The 26,492-nt window shown below is 52.1% G+C and overlaps 1 protein-coding gene across 3 annotated transcripts in view; it reads left to right on the top strand.

Moving 5' to 3' along the window:
* ADRA2B (adrenoceptor alpha 2B) overlaps window positions 1-26,492 on the top strand; it is a 115,249-nt gene that overhangs the window by 24,873 nt on the left and 63,884 nt on the right. Inside the window, exon 1 of one of the 3 annotated variants that reach the window (XR_006576728.1) lies at window positions 15,871-15,905. The exons of the other annotated variants lie outside the window; for them this stretch is intronic. The gene's annotated coding sequence lies outside the window, so the exon portion shown is untranslated. Of the gene's footprint in view, window positions 1-15,870; window positions 15,906-26,492 lie in introns of those variants that run through there. 3 annotated transcript variants of the gene reach the window in all.

The following is a 26,492-nucleotide window of genomic DNA, read 5'->3' as shown; positions in this document are numbered from 1 at the left end:
AACCCCAACCAACTGACCGACTGACCAACCAACCAACCAAAAATAAGAGACAAAATTAATAACATCTAAAACAAATTACAGATCAAACCCCCAAACCCTTGAAAGGAAGAAGTGGCAAAGATGGCAGTACAAGACCCTGATAGCTAGCTCGAAGGGTGTGTATGGGGATGAATGGATAGATAGGTGTGGGAGAGGTGGATGGCTGGATAGATAGATGGGTGCATAAGGGGATGGATGGATGGACAGATAGATAGAAGGGTGTGTAGGGGCATGGATAAATAGGTAGATGGTGTAGTAAGATGAGGCCCTGAAACATAAACTCTTGTATCAAAGGCCCAGTCTGAAGCCTGAACCAAAGTACTTCCAGGCATTGCTAAGCAAAAACTGGGCTATGAGCCAGAGGCAGGTCCCACTCACAGAAATTGGCACGAAGAGGGTTGCTAGAAGCAGGTGCATCCACACATAAGTGCTAATAAGAGGAACTTGTGCCAAGATGGCACCTGGACATCCTGATACGAGGACATTCCACAGAGATAACAAGGAACAGGCAGGTGCATCTTAAAGACAGGGTCAAATGGACAGCATGATGGATAGATTTGTTCCTTTGAAACAACATGATCAAAAGGGGAGACAGCACCCTAATGAGTCAAGGGGCTGTACCTCAATATGTCAGGAGGGATGAGTAATCTGTCCTGTAACTGTATAAAAGTAGGTCCCGGAGTGTGCATCTTTGTCTGGCCTAGGGGCAGTGGAAAGTCCCGCCACTGACTGAGCCAGTCCATTGCCAGGGAGCACAAATTTGTAGTATGTCCTGTAGAGTCTACGGGAAACTATTACTGTGCTTCGTTTGACAATAAACCTGGTTCGGGTTCCTTCGTACCTTACTAGAGTCTGTGGTCTTTGGGGGTTCTCTCGGGGTCTGCAGTGTCAGCTATCTGCGCAGAATGGGGGTAGCACACAGAGGGAACACGCACGCAGCCGACTGTTATCATCATCGAACAAGAGCAGAGCACCATAGCTACTGACAACAGATGGGTGTGTAGGGGCCTGGATGGATAGATAGGTAGATGGATGTGTAGATGGATGGATAGATGGATAGATTAGATAGATGGATGAGTGTGTAAGGGGATGGATGGATAGATAGATAGATGGGTGTATAAGGGGATGGATGGATGGATAGATGGGTGTGTAGGGGCATGGCTAGATGGATGGATAGATTAGAAAGATAGGTGTGTAGGTGGATAGATGGATAGATAGATGAGTGTGTAGAGGGATGGATGGATAGACGGATGGGTGTGTAGGGGGATAGATGGATGGATAGATAGATTGGATTAGATAGATGGGTGCGTAGGGGGATGGATGAGTGTGTAGTGGATGGATAGATGGATGGGTATCTAGGAGATGAATGGATAGATAGGTTACATCAATGAGGGAATTAATTTGGCCCCATGGTGAAACGCCAGATCTGAACGCCTCTAAGCATTGTGGGCTCTTGGAGCTGAGCATTGTGGCCCATCCCTAGTGACTTTGACTCAGGAGTCATCAGGGTGGCTGGCATTGGGATGGATGCAAGTCAAAGAGGCAGCTCAGCATTCAATCAGGAGCCAGTATCAACAGGTGAATCTACCCAGACAGGGCAGATGGCAGTGGGGTCAATTGGGAGTGCAGAACTGAGGTCAGAGTCACTTGTAGTCGACTGCACAGCAGGGGGGATCAATTTTTACCATGCAGCTGGGACTGGACCTGACTCTGGTTAGGCAGCGAGCGCTGGAATGGATCCAGCTCAGAGAGCTGGGGCTGGATTCTCTGCCATCTTGCTCCCTGTGGCATCCTTTCAGCCTGTGCAAAGTGGGCTCCCCAGGCGGCCAGCTCAGCATGATAGTGCTTTGCATCTGCCTGGCACAGGCGTGAAGGACCACACAGCTGCAGAGAATCAGGAATCAGTCAATCAGTGGCACACAACTGGCACTGAAATCGGTTGGAGCTTGAGAACTGGCCTTGGTACCAGTTTGCATAGCACAGCGGAGGACTGGACGTCACTTCCTGGGTCACTGAGTCCAATCCTCTGCTATTGTAGGCAACCCTGGCTGGATCAGCCAGCGGGAAAGGGACTTTGCCTCCCTGTGGGTGTGTGTAAACACTATTCTGTCTATTTATTACACTAGGAACTAGAGACCACAGCCACGGTCAGGCTTCCGATGTGCTAGGTGCTGCACGGATGCAGTAAAAGACCAGGGCAGGCAGAGGAAGGATTATTAGCCTGGCATTACAGTTGGGGATCTCAGGCCTGGCAGACTAAATGATTTGCCCACGGTCACACAGGGTGTCTGGCAGTGCAGGAAATTGAACTGACTTCTGAGTCCCAATGTGGCACCGGGAGCATGAAACTGTCTTTGCAGCATGAAACGTGATGGAGCCTCACTTCTGAGCCAGCTGGGAAATTGCTGCCCAAACTTTCTCTGGGTCTGAAAAGGCCCATTTTTTGGCGGGGGAGGGAGCAATGTTTTGAAATTGGCCTTTTGACATTTTTTAAACGAAAATAGTTCTGTTTCTCCGTCCAAATGGAGATTTTGTTTAGAAAGGTAAGTTAATTTAAGGGAAAACAGTTTTCCCCAAAAAGGATGAAATGAAACATTCCGATTGACCCGATCTACAATTCTTTTTTATTTTCCAGTTGCAATTTGTTTGTTGGAGATTTTGACTTTTGGCCCCAATTTTGGATGGGAACATTTTTCAAAATCTCGAAAATGCTCATGGGACGGGAAAACCGATTCCTGCCCAGCTCTGCCTCTGGGCGGTATTGTGACAACTGTAATGATCAGGGGTCTGATTGGGATCAGAAAGCTGGGCCCAGGGAGAATCCAGGTCTCTCTTCCACCCTCCTCCCCTTTCTCAGCCTGCCATCCTTTTACAGCCTCTCTGTTCATTGGGAAATGCTCCAAGGATCCCAGCTCAAGAAGTCGCCTCTCTGGTGGGTCACAGGGTCACTGAACTTTTTGCATCCTCTCTCATCCTTCCCTGTCTCCCTATCACTCTTCCCTTTCTAGAGACAGGGCCCAGCTGGGGAGTTTGCAGCTCCAGATCTGGTGTCCTGGTTCTGCTCCACCTCCTGGGACCCCTCTGTGCTCAGCTGCTCCTAAGCACATGTGTGTTTGGAGAGGGGAGAATTCTGATCTCCTTCCGCTCGGAAACACACTGAGTCCTGCCTTCTGCACTAGATCCTCCTCGCTAGGACACTGCTCCGGCCGGGGTTACTGCATCCGTGGGAGAGGGCATGTGAAAGGAGACAGCGATGCTAGTCATGACACAGATATTTAGTAACAGGCCTGTCCTCCTGTGCTCTCAGCCAAGCCCCAGTGACAGTTTATGTAGGTTGCCTGCGTGCTGCTGCTGCCAGAGAGTTTCAGTTCCCTAGTGTGTCCTTAAACTGCACTGTGCTCTCTGCCTCTCTCTCTCTCCCCACCCTGTTTATCTCTATATCTCATCTTTTGGCTTTCTTTAGCTCTCTCTGACTAGTGACAGCACTCTATCAGGAGCGACATATTGTTAACCCGAGTGACTAGTCAAAATGCGGGGGTTTTTGGGTTGTTCCAGATGAGGGCGGGGAGGAGATATTAACGATGGAGTCTGGTATGTTTGATGCAGCCTGGTGTATTTACTGAGAACGGACAAGATCCTGCCTGTTTCCCTGAACTCAGAAGGATCTAAACAACAAGAAACAACTAATGAACCAGAAATTCTTTCAGCCAGCTCTCCCCAAATGCTCTTTCTAGGCCTGGTCTACACTGAAAAATTAGCTCGACCTAGCTCCATCACTCAGGGCCGTGAAAAATCTCACCTCCTGCGCAATGTCGTGAGGCCAACTCCTGGTGCAGATCTGGTCAGGATGACAGAAGAATGCTTCTGTCAACCTAGCTACCAGCTCTCGGAGGGGTGGAGTAACTGTATTGACAGAAAAACCCCTCCAGTCCATGCTATGGTGCCACAGTGACGCAGCTGCAGAACAGGAGCTGTGCAGCTGTCCTATAGCCATGAGGGGGGTGCAGGCGGAAGGAATGGGGCAGGGCCACTGGTCTGGTACGGGAGGCCCCTCACTTGTTCCGGCTCAGGGCCCCAGGAAACCTTGATCAGCCTCTTTATGGGGCTCGCATTCCTCTTTTGTCTTAGATGGGGCTGCTGAGCTGTCTCGGACAGGCATCTTAAATGTAGGGTGGAAGTCACAGCCGTTTAAAGGAGATCGAATCCAACCCCCAGCAACATCTATTTTAGGCTATGTCTACATGACAGAGGCTGAGCCTATGCCAGCAAAGGCTCCTATTGTCGACGCAATTGTACCAAGCCAGTATTGCCCGCCCCAGATGTTCAAAAACCAGGAGTCAGGCTCACCAGAAATCATGAGATTGGCTTTAACATCAGGAACTTATGTAAAAAATTATCGATTTTTATTTGCCTTCCGCTTTTTGAGTTGCTGGGGTCACATTTTGAAGCTTTCTCCACAGCCGCATGGGCCAGAAACTTACTTTTTCTTTAAGAATGAAGGCTGAAAGCATCCCATATCCACTTGACTCCAGGAGCTGCGGTTTTAAGGAAAACAATAATTATCAGGAGACTTATGACAAAACTATGAGAGTTGGCAACACTGCCAATATAACTTTTAAGGGCAGACCAAGCCTTAGGGTTTTATCCTGCCGCCATCACCGGAGTTTCTGGGCGACCTTCCGACATGAAATCGATGGCAAGAGCGAAGTCCCCAAGGCCCTTAATGGAGTCTCTAGCCATTGTTCAGGGATCTTTGGCCAGTGTGCGGTCAGGGGCACTGCCGCTGTTCTAGCCACTGGCTGGAGAACATTTGTACACGTGTACTTAGCGATATGCCCTGTTGTGGGAGAACAGGGCCCTGTGTGTGAAGATCGGGTCACCAGAAAACCGAGATCTCCTCGGATTCTCATTGTAGCTGTTGAATCAAACTGTAGCTCGAAAAATGCCACGTTGTCACCCTGTAAAAATGGCCGGGTGGGGCTCCATGCTGATCACCTGTCAGCGGATTACCCCAGCTCAGCTTTGCTCAGTTTACAAATAAAGCCATGCTTTTTCGCCCCACAGCCTCTGCTATGAGTTAAGCTGTCCTACCAGCTCTCCCTCAGCCAGCAACAAAGGCTCTGCTGTCAGAATGACTCAAAGCCCAGGAAAGGCGATGGAAAGACGCCTACTGACTTTGATGGCTTTTGGATCAGGCCTTTAGGGGATGATTCTGTCGCGATGCATGAGCTGGAATAAGGCATCCGGCTCTGCGTTGGCTCTGCAGGGCTAACAGGAGTAAAACCTTGTTAGACTGGCTTGAAAGTCAGCAATCTGGCTCCGAGACACCCCATGGGGCGCATCTCAGCGTGGATGACACACAGCACGTGCGGTTGCGTTTCAATTGTTGCATTCGGTCCCTGCTTCTCCTAAACCAGCCAGAGAGTGTTTTAGCGGCGAACAAAAAACCCCAAACACATGTCTTGTTGGCCTTGTGGCTCTCATTGTTGTTCGGTTATTCACGAATAATTACTCTAAAAGGTACATCTGTTGTCATGACAACCTATTAATCCGTTGGTAAAAGCCCCCTGTTTGCACTGGAAGCGTCCTTTCTCTATCTCTTTCCCCTCATCCCCACCTATTGCTCATCCATTCTCTCTCGCACGCTCGCTCTCCCTTTTCTGTAGATTATATCCTGCAATTGAGCCAGGCGTGGAATTCCCCTTGAAGTCAACGAGAACTCTCTGCACAAAGGGATGGGGGCCAAATGCCCCACTGTGTCTGTTTCCTCTTGCTTCTTGCCCCTCATTTCTGCCCCCTCGTCCTGTGCAGACCGGCGACTCTGACTGGCGAGCCTGGTTGGTTTTCATTCACTCCAGGTTGCCCAAAAAGGGATAAGAGGAGAGAGAGAGCAGCACCACGGACATGTATTTATCTTGTGCAGAAACACAAGACAGATGCAATTTCTTCCATCAGAAGCAGCAATTTTTGCCACTGGCAATCACCATGCAAGTGAGACACTGGCCTCGAATTTACCCTGGAGACTGCTACCTAGCGCTCCAGAATGTGAGCTTTTAATTAAAACAATAAGTCTCTAGCAATTCTGATCACAAAGAAACCCTTCAAATGTGCAGTGGCACCAACCCGAGCCTGCAGACAGCATGAAATAATGGTTCTGAGCGCTGTGGCCTGCTCCCATTCAAATCAACAGGATGTTGGCTCTGAAACCTATTGACGCCCGTATACGCTTTTGATGACAGTCCACAAGAAACAGGAGAGAATCATTCTATGCAGATCTGCAGACTCTACTGTGAGTGCTGTCTCACTTTGGGAATCAAAGGGGGGAGGAGCTTGGATTGTGGGCGGAGCTCGGAGAGAGTATACCCCTTACTGTTTTTCCAAACCTACTGCAGCATTGGTCCTCCCCTGGAAGCGTTTGCTCTGGTTCCTAATCTACACCTGCTTTTGGTGAATCCCTTTGTGAGAAAGGGCCAACAGTGTATCCCATAGTGGGGGCAAAATCCCAAATGGAAGTGACTCCGCTATAGAGCTATTTACCTCTGTGCTGGGTGTACCGTTACGATTGTGTATTAACCCTAAATCAGTGGCCCCTTTATTTCCTTGCTCTCCCTGATTGGTCTGACTGTATCCGTCTGTAGCCGCTTGTCTGAGAGACTGGCAGCATTTGGGGGCAGGGGCTATTTTTTGTTCTGTGTTTGTACAGCACCTAGCACAGAGGGGTCCTGGGCCATGACTGGGACTCCAAGGCACTATGGCAGATGTGGGCAAACTACGGCCCGCGGGCCACATCCGGCCTGCGGGACTGTCCTGCCTGTATCCCTGAGCTCCCGGCCGGGGAGCCTAGTCCCCAGCCCCTGCTCTGCTGTTCCCCCTCCCCTGCAGCCACCCGCCGTGCGGGCCGCACTCTGGCCAGCTGCTCCCGCTAGGCAGTGTGGGGAGCGCAGCTGGCTCTGGCCAGGTGTTGCAGCTGCGAGCTCCTGCTGCTGGTAAGGGGGCAGGGAACGGGGGATTGGGTAAGGGATCAGGGGTCCTGGGGGCAGTCATGGAGGAGGGAGCGGTTGGATGGGGCAGAGGTTCTGGGGGGGCGGTTAGGGGATGGGGAACAGGGAGGGTTGGGAGTGGGAGTCCCGGGGGGCCTGTCAGGGGGCAGGGATGTGGATAGGGGTCGGGAGGGCAGTCAGGGGACAGGGAGCAGAGGGCGGTTGGATAGGAGGTGGGAGTCCCGGGGGGGCTGTCAGGGGGCAGGGATGTGGATAGGGGTCGGGGCAGTCAGGGGACAGGGAGCAGAGGGCGGTTGGATAGGAGGTGGGAGTCCCGGGGGGGCTGTCAGGGGGCAGGGGTGTGGATAGGGGTCGGGGCAGTCAGGGGACAGGGAGCAGGGGGTTGGATAGGTGGCGGGGGTCCTGGGAGGGGGCGGTCAGAGGACAAGAAGCAGCGGGGTTGGATAAGGGGGTGGGATCCCGGGGGGAAGTTAGGGGCAGGGGGTCCCGGGAGGGGGTGGTCAGGGGACGAAGAGCAGAGGGCAGTTGGCTAGCGGGGTGGGAGTCCCGGGGGGGCTGTCAGGGGGCGGGGGTGTGGATAGGAGTCAGAGCAGTCAGGGGACAAGGAGCAGGGGGGTTGGATGGGTCAGGGGTTCTGAGGGGGCAGTCAGGGGGCAGGAAGTGGGAGGGGGCGGGAGACAGGCTGTTTGGGGAGGCACAACCTTCCCTACCCAGCCCTCCATACAGTAGCACAACCCCAATGTGGCCCTCGGGCCAAAAAGTTTGCTCACCCCTGCACTATGTTAATAATAATTAATTATTAGCAGTAGTATTAAAATGCTGGCGTAAGCTGTTTGGTGATCTTGGATTTATTGCAATGGCTGTTTCACTGGACTGTGAGGTAGAAAAAGGACAGGAGAACAAGGTATTGGATGCTTTTCAGAGGTGACAGAGAAGCTCTGATTCCTCTTGGCCCCCTTCTGAGCCACTTTGTTCGTTGTACCTTTGATCAGTTCCTCTCTCTCTCCTTCTAAGCGTCTCTCTTTCTCTGTAGTTTGCAGAGGGCCAGATTCTGATCTCACACTGGTGTAAATCAGGTGTGACTCCACCTGAAGCCCATGGGCCTGATTCTGATCTGACTCAGACTGGTCCCAGTGAACTGGTGTAAAGCCGCTATGAGCGAGATCAGAACAAGCCCAGCCCTGGCGGGATCCTGGCGCATAGCTTGCATTTGCTCTCTCGCGTACAATCAAATTCACAAAGTGATGGGAAAATGTCAGACATAATTAGGGGAAATTAACCAGGGAGCCTTCTCCTGAGGATCAGCAGCTTTCATCTCTCGGCAGGCTCGTCACAGTCTACAGCCTCCAACGCGGTTTCCCACGCACGCCCAGCTTATGCTTCGATGGCAGCAGGGCAGGGTCTATCCAGCCCTCCCTAGGGTCTGGGGTCCCATCACTCCACAGCTGTCAGTGCAGGAGGAAGATGGCTCTAGAGAGGTTATTACATGTCAGCCAAGTGCAGAGATCTCTGTACACAAGCTGAGGTGGCTGCCGGGGCCCAGAACAAGCTGGGGGATAAAAAATGAGACAAGACAATCCTTGTCACACACTGTCTACCTCCTTAAGGACACGTGTCTCTCCATCCCCCACCACCGACCCTCCCCAGCCCTGGCCTCTCTTCTCTTTTGCTGGGCAATCATTTTCTTCCAGCGGGCAACTCGTGCACATAGGCGGCAGGTTTGTATAATTTTTGGTGGGGCCCAAAATGGTGGTGCCCCCCCGCTCCCGCCCTGTAAGCTGATATAAAATGAAGCTACAACGCGTCAGTGCCACAAGATTACAAGGGTCAATTAAAAGTGGAAAGTCAGAAGCAGCACTTGCCTACTTCAATATACAGTATTATATTTTGTTGCACCTGTTGTGATGAAGTGGGAATGTTCTTAATATTTTCTCTGAATACTGTGTGGGTGCCTCAGTTTCCCCTGCAAGATGCCAACTGAAGGTGTTGGGGACAAAGATCAGGTGGCCTCCCTGTCCGGAAGAGACACAGAGGCCAGAGGAGGGAGTGTCAATTTGGAGCTGGCTGGGGAAATGGGGAGAGACCCAGAACTTGGTTCTGGGCTCCCCACCCCCCAAGATGGACCTGACAGAGGGGTTCTGTTTTCTGTACCAACAAGCTCTGTTTAAATTGTGTTCCCGTCATCTAATAAACCTTCTGTTTTACTGTCTGGCTGAGAGTCACATCTGACTGCGGAGTTGGGGTGCAGGGACCTCTGGTTGCCCCAGGACCTGCCTGGGCAGACTCGCTGTGGAAAGCGCGTGGTGTGGAAGGGCATGCTGAATGCTCCGAGGTCAGACCCAGGAAGGTGTAAGCTTCTTGCCCTGGAGACAGTATGCTCCAAGAGAGGAGGCTCCCCCAGAGTCCTGACTGGCTTTGTATGGAGTTGTTCCAAAGCATCCCAGCATCCCCTTCCACACCGTGCACTTCCCAGAAGTCCGCACAGGCACTGACACTCCCTCCTCCGGCCTTTGTCTCTTTTCCTGGCATTAGGAGGCCACCCGATCTCTCTGTTCTCCAGCACCTTCAGTTGGCACCTTGCAGGGGAAACTGATTTGGGAGAAATGAAGTAAAAGCTGCCCAAACCAAGCTTGAGCACTCCTGAATTTTGAGGTGTTCAAATCTGGAAGGCAGGTGCTGGGGGTGGGAGAGGGCTGTGGGCTCCATGGGGGAGCATGGCAGCAACTGTCTGGAGCTGCAGGGAGCCAGACACGCTGGTCTGAGTGGCACAGTAAGCGGTTTGGAGGTTGGAGAAGAGGTAGGGGGTTCCGGGGGGCAGTCAAGGGACAAGGAGCAGGGGGGGTTGGATGGGGCAGAGGTTCGGAGGGGCAGTCAGGGGACAGGCAACAATTGGATAGGCATGGGAGTCCAGGAGGTTTATCAGGGGACAGGTAGGAGGGTCCTGGGGGGAAGTTGTGTGGGGTCTCAGGAGGGGGCAGTTGGGGACAAGGAGAAGGGAGGCTTAGATAGGGGCTGAGGTCCCAAGGGGCAGTTAGGGGCAGGGGTCTCGGGAGGGGGTAATCCTGGGACAAGGACCAGTGGTGCTTAGATAGGGGGTGGAGTCCTGGGGGGCAGTTGGGGCAGCGGTCTGGGGAGGGGGCAATCAGCGGCCAGGGGCTGGGATTCAAAGGGCTCTGGGCTGCTGGCAGCCGCGGGGAGCCCTGAGCCCTTTAAATCCCAGCCGCGGCTGGAGTCAGAGGGCTCTGGGCTGCCTGCAACTGCGGGGAGCCCAGAGCCTTTTAAATCCCAGCCACGGCCAGGAATCAGAGGGCTCTGGGCTGCCGGCAGCCGCGGGGAGCCCAGAGCCCTCTGACTCCCGGCCGCGGCTGGGATTTAAAGGGCTCTGGGCTCCGCGCCGCAGAGGGCAGCCCAGAGCCCTCTGACTCCCGGCAGAGGTTGGGATTTAAAGGGCTCTGGGCTCCGCGCCGCAGCGGGCAGCCCAGAGCCCTCTGATTCCCAGCCGCCGGCTGGGATTTAAAAGGCTCTGGGCTCGCGGCGGCTGCCAGCATCCCAGAGCAGGGGAGAAACCTAGCTCCAAATATTGCTGGAGCAGAGCCCCTGACAGTGAATATTCCTGGGGCTAAAGCCCCAGGAGCCCATATAAGTTGGCGCCCATGCTCATGCAGACACCAGGAGTTAAAGACCAGGGGTCTCTGTCTCTCCCCTTTCACGGGAGATGTGCCTGTCTAAATCACTAGGTTTCGAGCGGCTTCATTTTGGTTTGATGGGTAGAGCAGGACTCCTGGGTTCTATTCCGGGCTCTTGGAGGGACTAAGAGACTGGAAGTCAGGGCTTCTTCTTGTGTTTCTAAGGCTGGCTCTGGGAAGGAGTGTGGTCTAGTGGTTAAAGCAAAGGACTGGGAGTCAGGACTCCGGGGTTCCCGTCTCATCACTGGGAGGGGTGCGTTCTAATGGTCAGGCAGGGGACAGGATTCCTTGGCTATATTAACCATTCTGCCCCTGCTTGCGGTGTGATCCGAGGCATGTCCCTTGACCTCTCCCCCTTTTCTAGATAGGCAAAGTGAGGCACCCAGGGTCACGCAGCAAGTCAGTAGCAGAACCAGGAAACCCATGACTCCCAATTGCCTGCTTTAACCACTGCACCACACTGGGCTATGGGGCAGCAGCCCCTGCCTGGCAATGCTAAGGGGGCCTGACCCAATGTCCGCTGAAGTGAAGGAGGGTCGTTCTGTTGCTGCTAGATCCTTGGATGGGCGTTGCCTGGATGGAGGTGAGTTTCTTTGCTGCAGGCCTCCTGTGTGTTGTTGAGAGGGCAAGAAGTTGGGGCATTCATTGTGCGGGTGGGGCGGGGGGTCCTAACCCTTTTTGGGAGGTGATAGAATAGGAAAGATCCATGAAAAGCATCTGGTACTGGTGAACCTAGAGCAGGGGTCGGCAACCTTTCAGAAGTGGTGTGCCGAGTCTTCATTTATTCACTCTAATTTAAGGTTGTGCGTGCCAATAATGCATTTTAATGTTTTTAGAAGGTCTCTTTCTATAAGTCTATAATATATAACTAAACTACTGTTGTATGTGAAGTAAATAAGGTTTTTAAAATGTTTAAGAAGCTTCATTTAAAATTAAATTAAAATGCAGAGTCCCCTGGACCGGTGGCCAGGACCCGGGCAGTGTGAGTGCCACTGAAAATCATCTCGCGTGCCGCCTTTCGCATGTGTGCCATAGCTTGCCTACGCCTGACCTAGAGCATTCATTATCCCCCTTGCCAAGCAGTCTCTATAAGACAATAGTGACTGAGTCCTGGGCATGACTTATGGCCTCTCTCTACACAATCCACTTATTTCTGGGGATGGAGTATTTTGGGGAGGAACTTGGAGGTTATATTAGGATTTCAGACCTGATTTCAGTGCCGACGTTCGGGTGAACCCATGTCTTTCTTTGGGGCTGACCTGGGGAGACAGGCAGAGTGGAGGGTCTGACCAGATCCCCAAGGTACTGGATGAAGACAGAAAACGAGACTTAAGCCAGCCCCCAGCCTCCCCAGCTCCCAGCCACCCAAGGCCCTGGAGGTAATGCCGTTATCTCTGCGTTTGCCTCACACAAGTGTCTGGCAGATATAAATATCCCAGGAGAGTCCTGGTTAATTTCAGGATTTATCAGCAGTGCTGCAACTGTCAGAAGCAAAATAATCTGGGGAGAGGGGAGGCGAGGAGGTGTATCCTAGCCCCCATCTGCACAGAAGCCACCCCTCTGTGTTCCCTCTGTGATAATACCTATCTCTTTCCATCCCTAGATTGCAAAGGAGCTAAGCATCATTTTCCCGATCTTTACCCATCACAGGGAGGTGACGTGACTTGGCTGAGGTCTCTCAGCAACGCAGTGGCAGAGACAAAAATAGAACCGAGGTGTCTCATGTCTAAGGCCTGGTCTACACATAGAGATTAGATCGACCCAGCTACGACACTCAGAGCTGTGAAAAATGTCACGCCCCATGCGCCGTAGTTAGGTTGCCCTAATGCACAGCTATGTTGCCAGGAGAATTCTTCTGACAACGTATCTGTCACCTCTTGGAGAGACGTATTAATGGCATTGATGGAAAAAAAACCTTCCGTCGATGTAGGAAGCATCTCCGCTACGGCCCAACGGCACCATAGCTGTGCTGCCGTACCAGCTGTGATGTAGACAGACCCTTAGGGTATCCTTTATGAATGGGGAAACTGAGGCATCGAGAGGGGACGTGGCTTGCGGAAAGTCACACAGCATGGCAGTGGAATAGAACCCAGGTGTCCTGACTCCTCCTCCAGTGCCCAGCCTCTGATGGCGGTGGCTGGAATACGCTCCTGGTTATTTATTTGTATTAGTGTCCAAGCTGCTCTTGCTTTCTTGTAGCTAAAAACTGGCTCTTCCGAAGGGCTGGGCCTTATCAGATAAAAGAGGATGGCAGACACCAGAGAAGGGACCTGGCAGGTCTTGTTTGCTGCTGCTCGGCTTCCACCGACACCCTCCAGGGCCCAGGACATAGCAGGGGACTCATTCTTCAGCACTTTCAGCCCCCATCCCGGGGGTCTCCACCGCTGTCAGTCCCTCCCTTCTCCCTGGCCCAGTCCTGGGGGCTTCAGACCTGAGCACTGTCCAAACTGCCTTTCCCCTAAGCAAGCCCCTGGGAACACACTGAGCTCGGGTGCTCTCAGCCACTCCACCAGCCCCTGCTCTGCACCTGCCAGCCCCTTGGCTCTCTCCCTGCGTAATCCCCCATCCTGCAGCTCCACTGGGCGCCGTTGTTCCCAAGCCTGCACCCAGCAGCCCCTCGGCCCTGGGAAAACACAGAGGGCTGTAGCCTCTGGCAGCGCCAATCCCTGCGCTCTTTCAGTAAAAAATTAAACTCATTACAGCTGCGGGCACAGGTGATAAAGGAAGCAAAGCTTTGTAAATGGAACCTGTATTGGTCTTTTGTCCTGGCCGGAGTTTAATATCCGCGGGTGTGTTTGTGCTAGATAGACATCAGCGGCTGGCTTCCCCGGCTCATTACCTCGCATCACACCAGCTGGAGCTGGCTCAGCCCAGGCAACAAGAGGGAAGCCACAGGCTGTGCTTTAACTTCATCGGGTGCTGGGGGGGGAGGGGAAGGGAGTGGCAGGGATTGGACTCTCATGGAGCCCCACCCGTGTGGATGGAGCAGACGGGTGAGGGAGGGGAGCAGTACTAGGGGTCATCCACTTCGTAGTGGGCACAGGCCATGCTTAGTGCACGTACCAGGTCTCCTGGCAGCTGGCACCCCTCCATTCCCTCCACATGCTCCCTGGGCACCATCCTCCCACCTCCTCCGTTGCAGGGACTCCCTACAATTGCCCCAATCTCACCCCATGCCAGGGGTTCCCCTCCCCCTCCCCACACCAGGGCCCTCCATTTCCCCCATGCCTGGGGCTTTGTGTGCAACCTCAGTTCCCCCTTCTCTACCATGCTAGGGACAGAACAAGGAGCAATGGTCTCAAGTTGCAGTGGGGAAGGTTTAGGCTGGATATTAGGAAACACTATTTCACTAGGCGGGTGGTGAAGCACTGGAATGGGTTACCTAGGGAGGTGGTGGAATCTCCTTCCTTAGAGGTTTTTAAGGTCAGGCTTGACAAAGCCCTGGCTGGGATGGTTTAGTTGGTTTTGGTCCTGCTTTGAGCAGGGGGTTGGACTAGATACCTCCTGAGGTCCCTTCCAACCCTGATATTCTATGATTCTGTGACTCTGTGTGGCCCCTTTCCCCCCTACCACTATCCCCCAATTCCCCCCACCAGGGGTTCTGTGCACTCCATTCCCACTTCCTCCATGCCCGGGTCCCCCATTTTCCCCTTCATGCCAGGAGCTGTGTGCATGCCCCATTCCCTGCATCCCCGCATTCCCCACCCCCAGCTCTTCTTTCTGTCTGGGAGATAAGTAGCACGTCAGCATGTTAAACTCCATTGGGAGGATAAGCAGAGATGAGATACAGAGGTATTGTTATGCCTGGACGTGTTAATTGGTGCCATCACCTCGCTGTTTGATCTACAGATAATTGCGGAGGTGCTTGAAGCAGTAGCTCTGCTAATCAGCTGGCAGGGGCTCCCTCTGGTCCCCATTTCCCCCCTTTTGGGTTTCCAATTTCCCCCAAATTCAGTAGGGTTCTGGCCACTGATGCCTGGACCATACCCTGAAATTTTGGAATTGATCAGATGTGGTGTTCAAATTTATCATATTACCTATGCCAAGATGCCACTGAGCGCAAGGCCTTTGCAAGCTCAGCCGACTACAGGATTACATTTGTGGCATCTGAATTAATGGGGGTCTCACTATTCCTTGTGTACCTCCAAGCCTGCCCTGTAGAGACCCCCCAGGACTCAGAAGTGTGTGTGCGCAGGCGGTATGCAGGCTTTAAGCTCTCTGCTGAAGCTGCTGCCAAAGACTGTGACCACCGTGAGGTGCCCGTTGTGATATGGACACTCGTCCACAAGGAAATCAGTTAACATAACAACCTCGTGAGTGGGAATTGAACCCACAGCTTATACCGCTAACAGACCCAACTGCATTAGCATAGAGGCAGTGGAGCCTTCCCATGCCAATGCTGTGCACAGGGTGGGAACCTGTCTCTTCCATGCCTCTGTGCTGTGCGCTGCTGTTCCCATCTGCTGTATGGGCCTGAGATCCACTCGAGGTTAGCCATAAGGCTTGGGCTGGCTCAGCTCCATTCTGGGCCTTGCAGCTGCCAGGATGTGTAACGGTGAGAAGTGACGGAGGCAGCAGGATCACACCGCGATGGGGATCCAGGGGCAAGGCTGTGAGAAAGTCTCACCACTGAGGCTATGTCGACACTGGAACCGGAGATGGGATTGCAGCTCGGGTGGGCGCCGCTAGTTTTGAGCTAGCTAGCAGGAGAACAATAGGAAAGCAGCGAAGATGTGGCAGAGTGGGCTCGCTGCTTCCGTACCCACCCACCTGCCGGGGAGCCTGGATATGCACACTAGTTGCTAGCCTGTGCTGAAGTCCCTTAATGCTAGAGTGGGGCTGCCTACCTGCACTACAATCCCACCTGAATCTGCCGCGTAAGCCTCCGTGATCCAGGGAATTCTCTCATTCTGCCCCCTTCCCTGTGGAAACGGACACAAACGCCCTAGTGCCTTCGCAGGCTTTAAGCTTTAAGGCTTTAAGCAAGGCCGCACAGGTCACCCGCTCTTCTTGCGGGGAAAGGGTTAAAATCTTCTCCCTGCCCCAGCCAGGGGAGCAGCTGGAATGGAGCCCAGCTGGAGATGATGGGCCATTAGGAGGGAATATAAAAGGGAGAGGTTGGGCTATGTGGCTTTTCCCCAAGGCAACTGACTAGCCCTGCTCCCTAGGAGCTGATCAGGTATGGGTTCCTAGTCCCTGGCTCTAGCTGGCTTTGGCATGGAAGGTTTCACTGATGCCAGTGGATGTTTTGGGAGGCTCCTAGGCTGGACTGAAGCAGCCTGTTGTCTATTGGTGCTGGGCCAGGACTGCAAGTTCCCCCGCCCCTGCAGCTTGTGGGTGGGGAGGGGTGCTCCTCCTTGGAGTGACAGGTGGTCCTGCTCTGAGGGAGTAATGCCATAGTCCCCCACCCTTGGGAGCAGCAGGGGCCCCTCCCTCTCTTAAGCTAGTGGGGGTGTAGACTTTTCCTAGCTGTTGGGGCAACGTGGGTGGGCTGGGCTTTCTGTACTGTTGACCTCCTGCTGCGCACAGTAGTCTTCTGGGCAGCATCAGTGGGGCCCTGTCCCCCATGAGCTGTGTGGGGCTGTTTGCCCTTCTCAGGGCTGTTGTTTCGGGCGCTCTGCAGACTCAGGCAGAAGTCCCATTTTCATGCTCCTCTCCCAACCGTGAGGGCTCAAGCCCTATATTTTTAAAATGGCTACTGAGTTTTTAATGCCTCCACGTGACTCCAGAAGCTAGGGCCTTAAGCATTGGCCTATAGTGCCTCAGTCTTTATCTGGCCTTAAGTACCATGTGTGTGGCTCTTGTGTCCCCCGTTGTCTGGCTTTACATTATAGCATCCTTGGGGCAGGGACCAGCTGTGCAGTGGGGTCCTGAGTGGCCTTTGGCAGCTATTGTAATAGCAGGTGACTATCTTCTGCAGCCTAGGATGCATGTATGGGAAAACCTAGATCCCAAAGCCCCAGAGAGCTCCGTAAAAGAGCTCAGGAGACAGCACTGCCCTCTCTGAGAGCAGAGTGCTGGGGGTTGGAGGAAGCCGGTAAGCAGCCTGTAACCTCAGGTTTCCAGGAACTCGGGGAGAGCATCCAAATTCCCTGCGCTCCTAGACAAGCAAGCGGGGCAATTCTGGGGACCCTTGGCCTCTGCCAACAGCCCCCAGGTGCAGGGCTAGGCAATGGAGAGTATTTTCCATGCTGGCTGGCTGGAAGACAAAAGCTACAGGCTGTGCAGCCTCCTCTAAGCAGGGCTGGTTCAGACCCATGTTGGGTCTCCGGTCCCAGGTCTCTGTCGCTCCCTGCAGCATGTGTGATCAGCTACCCCAAGGCCATGTGGGTGCAGAGCATCCCCCTTCTGCATTTGCTATAGTGTCCATAAAGGTGTGATGCAGGCAGTTGGGACTCCCCCAGCCTCTGGGCTAGTGTGGGGGTTTGGATGTCCAGCTGGGATGATTTAGGGACTCTCAGGTGTCTGGAGTTAGTGTGTGTGGAGGGAGATAAGTAGGCCTCTACCACATTCGCCATCCATTTTGGTCAATTTCACATCCATAAGATTGTAAAAATTGTAAATTTTATGATTGCAGCTGTGTAAATCTGAAATGTAAGTGTGTGTGTGTGTGTGGTGTTGCAAGGTTATTGTAGCGGGTGGGGTTGCAGTACTGCTACCTTTGCTTCTGCAGTGCTGCCTTCAGAGCTGGAGAGTGGGGGCTGCTGTCCGGGAGCCCAGTTCTGAAGGCAGAGCCGCTGCTAGCAGCAGCGCAGAAGTAAGGATGGCCTGGTATGGTATTGTCGCCCTTACGTCTGCGCTGCTGGTGGTGGGGTGCTGCCTTCAGAGCGGGGCGCTTGCCTCTCTAGCCACCCAGTTCTGAAGTCAGAACAGAAGTAAGGGTGGCAATACTGTGACCCCCCCAAATAACCTTGCAACCCCCCTTCAATTCCCTGTTTGGGTCAGGAGCCCCAATTTGAGAAATGCTGGTCTCCCCCATGAAATCTGTATAGTATGGGGTAAAAGCGCACACAAGACCACATTTCATGGAGGGAGACCAGATTTCACAGTCCGTGATGTGTTTTTCATGGCTGTGGATTTGGTAGAGCTCTAGAGATGAGGGAATTCTGACTGGAGGTTTCCCGTTAAACAGGAAGGGGAGGGGAATCGTTGATCTCACTCCAGTGAAGGGAAACAGCGTGAGCCTCTCTGAGGCACAGAGCAGCACACACCCAGCTGTGCCCCCTGCTGTACGGGGACATGGTGGGATAGGATCCTCTGGCTGGAGGGGAATAGAGTGGCAGCTGTGGTTGCAGCCACTGGCTGAATCAGCCCTGCTTCTGCGATTACAGAAGGTGGGAGTGTGAATGGGGGAAGACAGCACATAATGCTGCTGCTGCCCCCACCTTCCCCTAGTAGCAGCCGTGCTGGAAACTGGGACAGCCCATGAACTATGAGGTAGGGGCAGCTTCTGGGATGCCCCCGAGCTGGTGATGGGCACCACTTACTCTGCTCCTATGGGTCCTGAGACGTGCTGCCTCTCACTACACAAATTCTGAGACAGGGCTGCCTGAGAGCTGACTGCCTCTTCTGCCCCGTGTGGAGCAGGTTCTGCTGAAGATCAGTATGGGAAATCAGTGGCACTGAATGAACTGCATACCCATCCCCCCGTAGCACATGGCAGGCCAGCCCTGCCAGCGGCCACGGGTAGGTAGTTAGGAGACCCAGGTATCAACTGAACCACACTTCCTGTCTCAGGGCAGAGACTGGGGTCCCACTGGTGGTTGGAATCCTAGCCTGGATTGTGCACTCCACTCCTGTGTTTCATGGAGATGCTGCATCCTGGGTGATGCATGTGGGTGGGTGGGCTTCCTTCCTCCTGCTATGACACAGCACTCCAGATGAGGCCTCACCGATGGGGGGAGATCAGCCCTCTTCCTTTTTTTACCAATTGTGCTTCTGGGTATGTATGAGTTCCCAGCACCACTGCAAACAGCGGTGCATTATGGGTGACTGTACAAAGCCTTCTGGGGGAATTGTCGGAGGAAAAATCAAACTCTCGCTCCTCCAGATAAGATCTCATGATTCCTCAGTGGTATCCCATAATCCTTCTGGATACAGTGTCACTAGGAAGTTTGTCCTGACAGAGTCTCTGCAATACATTCAGGTGGAGGGGGACTGTAGTAACCTACAGGAACCTTGTTGGGGGTGAGCACAAGTTGCAGTAGAGAGGAATTTGAGGAGGTGCCAGGAAGATGGTCTGTGTGGACATGGCTGGAATGTGTCCTGCAGTTGGAACATCTCCATAAATAGCTCTCCTGACAAAGCCAGTCTAGTTTTACAAGCATGGAGTCTGCCTGCATTTATTACCCAGTATGGGGTACACAAAACAGGGGCAGAAGCAACAGCACACGGCGTGTATCCACACAGTGGAGTCTCTTTTCTGGGGTGGTGCATTTGAAAATGCACCAGTTTAACATCCTTTGGTTTACTAGTTTTAGTAGAAGAGGAAGACTTGTTTTTTTAGCTCACACTAAAATATTATTCAGCAAAAACTGTTTCCAGTGAGGATCCCCTGGCTGTGGATTAAACAAAGAAATTCAGACCTGCCACTTGGTTTTGGGCAGACCAAAGGTTGTCTCTACCCAGAGCATGTTGCTGGGAGATGGAGAGAGGCTGAGCCCATTTAAAACAGATGATGTTAAAGCCTATGCATTTCCAGCCCTCTAAAGGAGGAGAATGGTCTTGTGGTGCTAATGCAGGACTATGAATTGGGAGAGGTGAGTCCTTGTCTCAGCTATGTTGCTGATTTGCTGGGTGAAGTTGTGCAAATCACTTCCTCTCTCCTGACCTCAGTTTTCCCCATCTGGAAAATGGGTGATAACTCTTCTGTGCTTGTTTGTGAGGTGCTTGGGTTGAAAGTAGTGGAGACAAGTGTGGTATAATTTGATGCTGTACAGTGATTTGGACCAGTTCTCCCCCATGTGGAGAAACTTTCATTGGTGCAGTGTATTGCCAATGTTGGGGTCTTGCAATGTGCATAACGCTTTCTAGAATATCATTCATCTCAGCACCTCTAAAGCCCCTTCTCAATATGAGGTGATTGATCTTGGTACAGTCATGGAGGGCAGGTATCATAGGCTGGGGGAGGCTGAGCCTCCCCAAACAGCCTGGTGTGGCTCTACCTATGCTCCACTCCCAGGCCCCCTCCTGCATTTTCCACTGCTCTTCTGTGGCCCAGGCTGGGCTGGCAGCTGCAGTGGAGGTGCTCTGGCCTCAGGGGGACAGGGGAGAGAAGTGGGAGGGATGGTGCCTCAGCCAGAAGGGGAGGGGCTAGCCTGCCCTGACGGCTGGCTCACCTGCCACCAATGGGTACGGTTGTGCCCCACCTAACACAATGGGGCCCTGATCTGCAGGGGCTTCAAGGGGCTACTCTACATGTCTGTGATGCAGGAATGGTCAGTCTATCTCCCCTGCACAAGCCAGTGCTAGAGGGGAGAGACTTGTAGCTGAAGATTTTTGCATCCAACCTCTGGGTTCTCTCCCAACCTCCTCGTTCCCCATGGTGTGTAGAACAGTTCCTCTCTCTTGCTGGCTTTCCCATTACTTCAGTTGTGCAGGATGCAGCAGATTACCAACCATTTCCCCCTTTTTAAAAAAAAACTGAACTAACCCTTCCACCCCAAAAGCAACTAGCTCTGTTCCTCTGCAAACAGATGTAATTACCACCAGGGAACTGGGAGCATCTCTCCACAAAAAGAGCTGGATGGTGGATAGAGTTGCATGGAGGTGGTGAAGAGACCATGATGGCGAACTTAATTTTGTGCTGGAGAGGGAAAGCCCCGTCCTCAAAACAGTGACAGCACCAGCTCAGGCATTGTAAACACCCCAGGTGCTGCCTTTCCAACATACTTCAACCTTGATCCACTTGGATCCCTTCTTAGCAGGACAGAGGTGCTCCCATGCCAAAGCCCATCAACCCTTGGCCTCTCTGCAGAGAACATCAGTTGACGTGGTGGCTTGTGATAGACCACTCTCTGCTAGGGACTGAACAGAGACCCATCAAACTAATTTCACATAGGGCATCACATGGTAACAACTTTAGAGTATTGTCAAACTGGGCTAGATTTGAACTGGGTTACTTAGACGGAGAGGGTAACTCGGCTAACTAGTCCTCTGAGCCACTGAAATCCCATAGCAAAATACCAAGATATCCATGGTCGGTTGGTTCTGTGCTGGAGCCAGACACTGTCAGTAGGTTGGGTTAGAGGCAGCTGGCATATGGAGCCCAAAGAAGCATTAGACAGAGGTCTCCGCTCATTGCGGTGTCAGTGGAGCTGCAGTAAGGATAGAAGGGTAGAAATAGGACCTTTGGACTAATTCCTTTCTCTTCACTAGGAAATAAGTGTTCACTATTGGGACATGATCATTCCTCTCTAGTCAACATTGATGAGGCCTCATCTGGAGTACTGTGTCCAGGTTTGGGCCCCACATTACAAGCAGGATGTGGAAAAATTGGAAAGAGTCCAGCGGAGGGCAACAAATATGATTAGGGGGCTGGAGCACATGATTTATGAGGAGAGGCTGAGGGAACTGGGATTGTTTAGTCTGCAGAAGAGAAGAATGAGGGGGGATTTGATAGCTGCTTTCAACTACCTGAAAGGGGATTCCAAAGAGGATGGAGCTAGGCTGTTCTCAGTGGTGGCAGATGACAGAACAAGGAGCAGTGGTCTCAAGTTGCAGTGGGAGAGGTCTAGGTTGCATATTAGGAAAAAAAATTTCAATAGGAGGGTGGTGAAGCACTGGAATGGGTTCCCTAGGGAGGTGGTGGAATCTCCTTCCGTAGAGGTTTTTAAGGCCTGGCTTGACAAAGCCCTGGCTGGGATGATTTAGTTGGGGTTGCTCCTGCTTTGAGCAGGGGGTTGGACTAGATACCTCCCGAGGTCCCTTCCAACCCTGATATTCTATGATTCTGAGGCACAGCCTGTGTTGCATGAAATTCTATCCATGCTGTTTTGTTCTAGGGCAGTGACTCTCAACCTTTCCAAGCTACTGTACTTCCTTCAGGAGTCTGATTTGTCTTGTGTATCCCCAAGTTTCTCCTCACTTAAAAATGACTTGCTTACAAAAATCAGACCTAAAAATACAAAAATTGGCACAGCGCACTATTACTGACAAATGGCTTATCTTCTCATTTTGTCTATTAAAGTTTAGTATTGACTTTGCTAGTGTTTATGTAGCCTGTTGAACTTGGCAAATATCTTGCTGAGTTGATGTATTCCCTGGAAGACCTCTGTGTACCCCTGGTTGAGAACCAGGCTTCTAGATGTATATGACACCGCTTATGCCCGATCTTGGCAGGTGGATCAGAACTAGAGGTGGTTGGGGAATTTTTTTTGGTCCAGATATGCCATTTTGACCATACTGAAATTTTCTGTGAAATCAACATGATTTTGACAATTTTGTTTAGAAAAAGCTAAACCAGGGTGTGTTGATGCTTTCAACATGTTTTTTCTGGCTTTTTAGAACAAAATGGGGCTGGGTTTTTAAATGACTCTTGAGATGCACCTTATTTTATTTTATATTTTTGTTTTAAAATTTAAGGGTCAAAACTGAAAACAAAACATGGTTTGGAATTTGGTTTCACAAAAAATGTGCCCCAGTTCAGGCTGAAAAAAATCCCAAGCTTGACATTTTTTGTGAGATTAAAAAACAAAAACCAGTTCTGCCTGCTCTAGTCGGAACCAAGTCCTCAGATCCAAACAACCTGACTTTGCAGAAGTAGAACATTTCAGATCTGGATTGCCATTTACCCTCTGCCGCTCCTGCAATAATTGTATTACTCTTGTGAACTCCTGGACTCGTTCATATTATTAAGAGACTAAATGTTTTTGTTGGCTAATTAAAAAATGCAATTTCTGGTAAAATGACTTCAGTCTTAATTGTTGTGCAGAAGAAATGAGGGAAGGAGTTGAGAAGAGGGTTGCCAATTTTCTAATTGCACAAAACTGAAGACCCTGCCCCGCCCCTTCACTCAATTTCACTGTGCTGTGGCAGGGGGTTGGGATGTGGGAGGGGGGGTGAGGGCTCCAGGAGGGGGTGCAGGTTCTAGAGTGAGGCCAGAAATGAGGGGTTCAGGGTGCTGGAGGGGGCTTTGGGCTGGGGCACAGGGTTGGGGTGAGGGCTCCAACTGGGGGTGCGAGCTCTGGGGTGGGGCTGGGAATGAGGGGTTTGGAGCATGGAAGGGGGCTCAGGGTGGGTGCAGGCTCTGGGAGGGGGATCAGGGCTGGAGTAGGGGGTTGAGGTGTGGGAGGGAGTTAGGGTGTGGGAGGGGGTTCCAACCTGGGGCAGTGGGTTTGCGGTGCAGGCTTTGGGAGGGAGTTAGGGTTCAGGAGGGGGTTCAGGGTGCAGGCTCTGGCTGGGCAGTGCTTACCTCAGGCAGCTCCCAGTCAGCACCACAGCAGGGCTAAGCCTTAAGTGATTTGCCCAAAATCACCCACTGAGCCAATTGTAGAGTTGGGAGATTAAATTTAGCTTTCCAGAGACTCAGTCCAGGCTTTTAACCAACCTTCCTCTTAGTGTTCTGCATTCCCCTGTATTAGCTGGTGAGGGGAAACCAGCCTACAACTGCTACCAGCTAGAGGACTTGCGCCTTTAGCTCACGTGGCAGAGACTTGTGCCTTCAGCACTGGAAGGTGCAAATTCAATCCCTGGTGATGATGCATGATGGCAGGTCTTACAGTGCTGTGCCCAAAAACTCTGTTCTCCATGGAAGCCTCATAACCTGGCCAAACACTGGTACTTAGAGGGCCTGATTCTCCTCTTGCTAGAGGTAAACAGTGGAGTCAAACTGGTGTGAGTGAGAGGAGACCTGACGCTCAGAGCATCTAGCCAACCCATCTGGTCTCTAAAAGGATCAGAGAATGGCAAGGTGTACGAAGCACGCGACCGCAATGAACTCTGCTCATAGCAGGGGTGGCAGAGGCTGAGTTAAAAGGCCATGAGACCTAGTGGAAAGAGCACTGGACTGGAATGCGGGAGATGTGGGTTTTGTTCCCATCTCTGCCTGTTGGGACTAGTACGAGGTCAACCTGCCCAGTGCCTCCATTTCCCCAGGTATAAAATGGGGGTAATTGCACTGACCACCTTTGTAAAATGACTTGAAGTCTCCAGCTAGAACTACCTGGACACTAAAATAGCTCCTTGTCGAGTCACCGGCGTGCTCGCAAAGAAGAGATGGTGGTGAACTTCTCCATGGCAGCACTTCTGCCTTTGCCCATCTCTTAAATGATCATCCCTACCCAATGCCATTGGGTCAAAAACAACCAGGCGTGCCCTTGAGCAGCACGTCAGCCCAGCCTGAGTAAGAACAGTGCAGCAAAAGTTCAATGACTCCCTCTATTTCTGTCTGTAGAGCCCTCACCGGGCCCTGGCGGCTGCAAATGTCGTGGAGGTGGCTAAGATCCAGCCTCAGAATAACTACAGCTTTTCTCCTAAAGCCAAGCCCCTTCCAGAGCTTTGCGTTCTCTTCCCCCTCAGGCACAGTTAAACAGCACAGTAATAGCTCCTTGGGTTTGACCTAAGTAACGTCCCTGGTGTCTGGGAGCTGTGAAATGTCATTATCTTTGCAGGTAATTTCCCGTTTTTCCTAGGCGGCTTTGCTCTCCCAGACAGCAGAGACCAGGGAATCAAATTAGCCTGCTTCTTATGCGCCCCTTGTCTAGGTTTTGAGAGCCTCTGCGCTAGCCTTGGGTTTCAGACATGAGGCAGTTTGTTAGAGGAGAGAGGGTAGAGATTTGCAGTAGATACACACTTTCACAGTATAAGCCAATTGCTAATGGGTGGAGGGGTTGAGAAGTAATATCTCCTGTGAGTAGTAGTTATTCCATAAGGGTCACTCTCATGGAGAACCCTGGGAACTACTGGGGATTGAGCCTGTGTGGAAAATCTGACCTATTGGGGCTGCTGGCACTTTTCTCTGCATCTGCTGCTGGCCACTGTCAGAGACTGGGATACGGGGCTAAATGGACCTGATCAGGCCTCGTATCCTTGTTGCTGGCCGGCTATGGCTGTCTGCACTACAGCACCTATGTCGGGTTAGCCCCCAGTGTAGACACTGCATATGCTGACAGGAGTTGTTCTGCCCTGTAGGATCGGCACCTCCCTGGAAAGACATTGGCTATGCCAGAGATGACTGGTACCTGCTGATACAGCAGGGGTGGGGTGCAATTTAAAGGTTCCCCCAAACAGCTTGAGTCACTTCCCCAGGCACATCCCACCTCTTACCCTCAGTAGCTCCTCCCTGCAGATCCTAGTGGTTTGCTGCTTCTCCCCACAGCCACAGCTCACCAGCTCCAGGAGCTGCAGCAACAAGGGAGGGGAGGGGGGCTGGCTGGCAAATGCTGGTCCAGAAATTGGGAGGGAGGTGGTGGTGCTGTGACCCCACATGCTCCCCCCACACATCAGCTCTGGGCTACACCAACAGAAGCTCTGGTCTACTGCCATAGCTGTGTCTATACTGGGAGTTTTGTTGGCTTTTCCCACACCTCTGACCCACACAGTGATGCTGATGCAAGGTTTTTAAGAGCTGGTCTACACCTAAAATGGCCATCAGCCAAGCTATATGGCTCAGGGCCGTCGAGGGGGCGGATTTATTACTGGGATGGAAAGCCCTCTTCCGTCACGGTAGCATGTGTCTACACTACAGTGAAACAGCCCTACCCCTGCAACTGAGCTGGGCATGTAGACCAGCCCTAAGTGGAGAGCAGGCCTGCATCTCCCGCTCCTCAGTCTCTGTGAATTCTGTTCCCAGACTCGGCCTAGAATGCTAACAAAATCAAGCATCTAAGCCCTTCAAGCAGTCTCCATACATGATGAAAAATACCTTCAAAGCAGGGTCCTTTCCCACTGTGCCATGCCACCGCTGATTGAGGCTCCCTGTGGGAATGAGCCCTGGACATCTGGATTTAAAAGGACTAGCATCTACTGAGTGTAGGGACAATAGCAAACCATCCTTGTTACCTGGTCTGACCACTGGAGGGTGACAATAGCACCTGCTCTGTTAACGTGGATCACCGTTGGTTCCATCTCGGCTGATGCTCAAAGGGGAAGATGGCAGCTTCACTGAAAAAGCTTGCCCTCATCTAGTGCCCTAGAAGTACTGACCACTTCCCTGACAATGGCTCTTCCATAGAGTCCTGAACTTAGACCCTAGTCATGCCGCCTTTTCCTTATGTCCAATAGGGATGATATGTGATTGCCTTTGCCAAGTGTTTTGAGAGCACTGTCTGTTGCAAACACTGCAATGCTCCTTTGAATGAGAAATCTTCCAGACATTAATATTTCAGGTGCGTTTCCAGCAAGCCTCAAGTTTCCTCCCCTTTCGTTGCAGTTGGGTTCTCTTGTTGCTAAATTGTATTGTTCTTTGGAGGATCAACAGTGTTTCCTCTTGACTGGCTTGGGTGTGAAATTGAAGGTGGGATACAGTCAGAGGATTCAGCCCTCCTGAAGGTCTGTTTCCTTCTCTTCCCAAGTGCAGAATCTGCTGCTTTTCTAGTAATTAATCTTAGGAACCAGAATCTCTGCCCAGGCAGCCTGGTGGTGCCTTGTAGGTGTGCCACAGTTCAATAACAAGTGGGCTCTGTGCCCAACACAGAGTGGAAGGAGGAGGGGGTGTGTGTACACATACCACTGCCCTCTGTGTGGAACCAGAAATGTTCAATTGTGTCATGAGCCCTATACTGCTAATGGAGATTTTCTTAACAGTGGTGCAAACAGTGTTCTGTTG

Source organism: Mauremys mutica, chromosome 2 (assembly GCF_020497125.1).
Source record: "Mauremys mutica isolate MM-2020 ecotype Southern chromosome 2, ASM2049712v1, whole genome shotgun sequence".
Taxonomy (NCBI): domain Eukaryota; kingdom Metazoa; phylum Chordata; order Testudines; family Geoemydidae; genus Mauremys; species Mauremys mutica.
This window is presented reverse-complemented; position numbering and strand designations above follow the sequence as displayed.